Source organism: Camarhynchus parvulus, chromosome 7 (genome assembly GCF_901933205.1).
Source record: "Camarhynchus parvulus chromosome 7, STF_HiC, whole genome shotgun sequence".
NCBI classification, from domain to species: Eukaryota; Metazoa; Chordata; class Aves; order Passeriformes; family Thraupidae; genus Camarhynchus; species Camarhynchus parvulus.
The window spans coordinates 7738729-7743725 of NC_044577.1; positions in this window are offsets into that span (position 1 = coordinate 7738729).

Consider the following 4997-nt stretch of genomic DNA (forward strand, 5'->3'; position numbering starts at 1 on the left):
TAAGAGCTGAGAACTCAAATTCCCATTGACCTCAAGTCATTGCCTAGTAATTAGGAAAGCAGGGATATCTGGCCCTATAAGCTTTTCTTTTGTGGATGTAAAGGCCAGTAATAGTAAAGAATTTCCTGCTGGACTGCTGGTGTTCAACCCCTTGCTCTCAAAGGGGATAGAACAAAGTTCCTGGGGATCAGAGAGAAATGGTCAGTTTGCTGTCCCTTGGTCACATACCTGCAGTCATCAAACACATGAGGCTCAGGAGGTACTTGGTACACTCAGAACACAGCATAACAACAATACACTTGTTTTAATAAAGTCGTGTAGAAGTAAGGACTCATTGTGCAAGGACATTGTGGGCAGAGGAGGTAGGAGGATGTGTCACATTTTTAACTGCTTTGCCTGCCCTACTCGTTTTGCATTTTAATTTTAACATTTCTAGTGTTTATTTAGAATAAGATGTACAAGTATGTGGGAGCTACCCTTTAAAGTTTTAAAAGTTGGATTTTTTTCTTGGGACCCCAGAGTGTCTAAATAGATCCATCTCTAAGCTCTGGCCAGTTAAGCTTTCTTCCCTCTGTGGAGACAGCCCAATGCAGAATTTATTGCAGGTTCAGTGGACAAATTGCATAAATTGTCTCTAGCTCCTGCCTGGGCTAGAAGGTCAGCAGGGCTTTGCACACTTCCCAATCTGGAGGGTCATGACAGGATCAAGGACATCATATTTTTGCACCTATTCAATGGCATTAATGTCATCAGCAGCCCAACTTAAACATTTATTCTGTGGACATCAAAGCCAATGAAGTTGTATTTCCTATGGGTTTGTGTATTTGTATTTTTACAAATACAAATTCCTTGCACTCCCTTGCGTCACCACTTTAAATGTCTCAGCTGTTTCCTCCCCTTTTTCTCCAGTTCCCTTCTCCTTTCCCTTACCTGCCTCTAAGTGCTCTTCCCTGCTCCTCAGGCACAAGGAGTGATTCACAAAGAGTGATTCACTGGACAAATGGGCACTGGACACTGTGGAGTTCTTGCCCTGGAATTTCCTCCCATGGAGGGCACTGTCCTGCCTTTCTTTTCTGCACTATGTTGTAGGAACTTAATATTTGTGCCCACCAAATTTTATATCTGCCAATGGGTTCAAATGTCTTGAGTTGAGGAAAGGTTCATTACTGTATAAGCAGACACCATGCAAAGACAAATCTGAATTCAAGGGGGAAAAAAAGGCCTATCTGGTAGGAAAACGTTGGTGTATTCACACACAGTAAAGATAGTCACAGTATGCACAGTTTCTGTCTTTGCTTTTGTGCATTGCTTTTCCTTAGCTAATGAATGTAATGCTTCTAAAAGTGTTAGATTAAAATTCAGAGGAAGTGAATACTCTGTTTGCCTGCCAAACCAGACAGACCACTGCACTGGTTGTATTGCTGGCTGTGAATATTTTGTCCTTGGTTACCACTGACATTGCTGCAGCTGTGCCTGATTTGCTGATTCACTTGGTGACTGTTTCTCAGTTCCTCTGTTGGGATTTTTCTCTAACTGGTAACATAACTGCTTTTAGTCTTTGAAGAGGTAAGGAAAAGTCACACTGTTCCTCATACTAATTTAAAGTCTTCTCAGATTTACCCTGGGATATGTACAAACTGTTGTATTATAAAGAACTTCCACAAGAGGAAGAAATGAATGTTATACCTGGCTTAATGCAATGCCTCTCCTAGCAAAGGATTGACTATAAAAATTAGTTTTCATCTTATGCAAAATATATTAAAGGTCTCATGGAAAAGAAAGCTTTTCTGTTGACTTCATTGTATTCTGGAGCAAGTCCTAGCAGCATAAATCTCACCTTCAATTTATCTTTCTAATCTGACTGATGTAAATGATTGTTTGTTTTTTGGCTCAGAGTTAAAAGCTGCCAAAGGACAGTAGAATATTTTATATCAACCAGAAATTCTTGATTTCAAAGTACAGTTCCAGCTCATTAAAGAAACCAGTAAGTTTTTCTAAACATGAAAATTTAAGGTCCCAGAAACTGTATTTGCTTTATTTTCCCCTCTAACCTAAGGAACAAATCATGGAGTCAGCTGACACCATCTTGTCCTTTTCAAGCAAAGTTTACTATAAGTCTACACGTTAGCTATGTGCAGTCCTAACAGGTATTTGTAATTAATTTTATTTTACTTTTAAAAGATAATTACTTTGCTTTAATTTTTCAGTTTATTTGGTGCTTTCTTTTAGACATTAAATTTGGTTCTTTTCTTTTTAAGCTATTAAACATTTGTAACTATTTCTGCAAGCATTCTCACCATAATATATTTTAAAGTTGTATGGAGAACACAAATCAAAATCTTTATAAAATAACATATGCATTGAAACAAAATCCCACAGAAATCCAAAGGCATAGATAAATTAACCCAGGTGAGTGTTCACATTACAGAGGTTTTATATGGCATGTTTATGTATGATTTATATTCATTTTAGAAAGTATTAATTCTGAATTTTAGAATATCCAGTGGCCATGTACATATTTATTAGTGTCACTGTCTTAGGTAAGAGAAAAATATTGTTTTTTGGAATATCACATTTATATATCACATTTTACTGTCATTCAGAGCTTGAGGTTTTTGAAAAGAGGTATTTCAATAATTTGAATGTGTTTTACACCTTACTCAGCTTTTTGTTTTGTTTCATACTAGCAACTATTTAAAAAAAATAACAACTTTATACTTCAAGTAACTTAAAATGACATTTCATTTTCTCTGAAGACTGCTTTGACTAGCAATATTTGTGATAGATACATTAGGACAGTTTGTGAGCAGTGCAGCAGTTTGTCAGTTTTTCCTGATCCTCACTTTCATAGCTGAAAAAACTCTCTGAACAAGTGTAGTAATTTGTAACAGGCTGCAATCCAGCTGTTTACACACAGCCTGGCTGAAAGAAATAACCATGCAGAGCCCCTGCTATGTTCAGTTCTGCCCAGGCTAGAGCAGCTTATCAGGCTGGAATAATGCTGTTCTGTGCTCAGGCTTTTCACAACACTCACCTCACCACACTCAATTGGGGATGGATTGGGCTTTTAAACTCAGTAGGAAACCATTTTTTATATAGATGTATAAAAACATTGTACATCCCTCTTTATTGGTCATATTCTATTCTCTGGTCCTCAGCTGTAATATCTTGTTCACATACCAGATTATGCAACAGCCTACAAAGAAATGTTATGTATTTGGTCTCGATTCCTCTATTCAAAGAGTGTTTAAATATTTATTTTTTTAAAATTTTAGTTAGGAAAGGACCCTGGCACCTATGACACCAAGCAGAAGGAAGGGGGATGATTACAATGCAAGTATTTAAAAACACAACTACAAGAAAAGGAAAAACACAGCTGCAAACAAGGCTGCAGAAGATGGTCACATTCCTAGTGTGATGGGCAACAGTGAAATTATCAGAGATTAGAGAAAAACTGCTTTTAAGACTTCAGTAAATGTAGTCTGTGACTACAAAGATCAGTTTTTCCTTTTCAGTTGACAAACAATGACTGCAAATTATTTGAATTACATGTTCTCCCTAAAAGCTTTTGTAGTAATTTGCCAGAATAGTCTCCATCAAGATGAAATAATTTTGTTTGGAGCTTAGATCTGGTTTATTTACAGTGCCATTTTGTAGTAAAAGCCCCACTACATGAGCTGACAATTGTCTGTCTCTGAATTCTGCAAGATTACAGGAGGCCTGCACTCCTGGTCCCAGACGTGGTTTCTGTTTGTGGTTAATTAGCCGTGGGGGAGATTCTCAGAGATGAAAATCCTTCCAGAGACAGATGATAAACAAGCCTTCTCCTGCCCCAGGTCATCTCCCGGAGGAAATTCAGCTTTTGTCTCCTGCCTCCTTCAGGAGAAGCCTTTACTGTACAGGTAGGCAGGATGTTAATGGGACGCTGTCACACACACAGGACCGTGCTCCACTGGTGTGTCGCCGTGGCAGGGGAACAACTGGAGAGAGCGTTGCCTTCCACCTGGAATCCCGTGCACTTCGGTGAGAACTAAATTAAGTGGGTTGAATGCCTGTCGTGTTTCTGTTCCTGTTTGTCTGCCTCAATCATGCAAACTTGTCGTTTTCTCTCAATTTCTTCCCCTTGGACAAAATAATGCAAATTATGTTTTATTCTTTGAAAAAGGGGGATCCTCCCTCAGAAAAGGGAGGTGCAAAATAAGATGCAAGTAGTGATGTGTTTGTTCTGTGGTATTCCAGCTAACGATGTCTGCAATCAGGTCACTGTCCTGGGCAGAAGCTGCCGTGCTGTGCCACTGGGAGAGCTGGCCAGTGGAGCTTGTTCATTTTATTAACCTGCTTGGACTAGGGCCCAATGTGAACTCTTGTGTAAAAAACACCATCATTTGAGCTTAATCCTCAAACAGCTTCAAGACCTCCTGTTCAGTTCACAGCTGATAAACACACAAAATCTCTGGCTGGCCTTTCACTTCGTGACTATTCCCCTTCTTTAGTTTAACATCGCTGACCTTTTGATATTGCAGTACGACTCAGCTGTTGCTCAGGAGTTACCCTCCCTCCCTTTTTCTGCTTCGGCAATTAGTGTGTGGGGAAGTTTATGTTGTTGTTATTTTAAACATTTAGGGAATTTTATTTGTGTGCAAGTCTAGAAGCACTGTTCCCGAAGAGGTGATGCCAGTGGCTGTAAAAGGCACTAGGGTAATTAATTCTTTATGCTGTAATACGCGTTTGGGACTTGTGACGAGCAGGAAGCGCTGTGAATGTCATTGGGCTCTTGGGGCCCAGGAACGCTGCCCGGGCAGTCTTTTTAAGCGCAAGGCCCCGCCGTGTCCCAGCAGAGGAGGGGACCCGGCAGCCGTACGCGCAGGGAGGGCCGGGCCGGGCCGGGCCGCAGCGCGGGCCCCGCGGAGGCGTTGCCGGGCGCTGCGCGGCCCCGCGGCGGGGGCGGGGGGCGGCTCCGTCCCTCCCCCGCAGCGCCCCTGCGCGGCGGCGGCGGC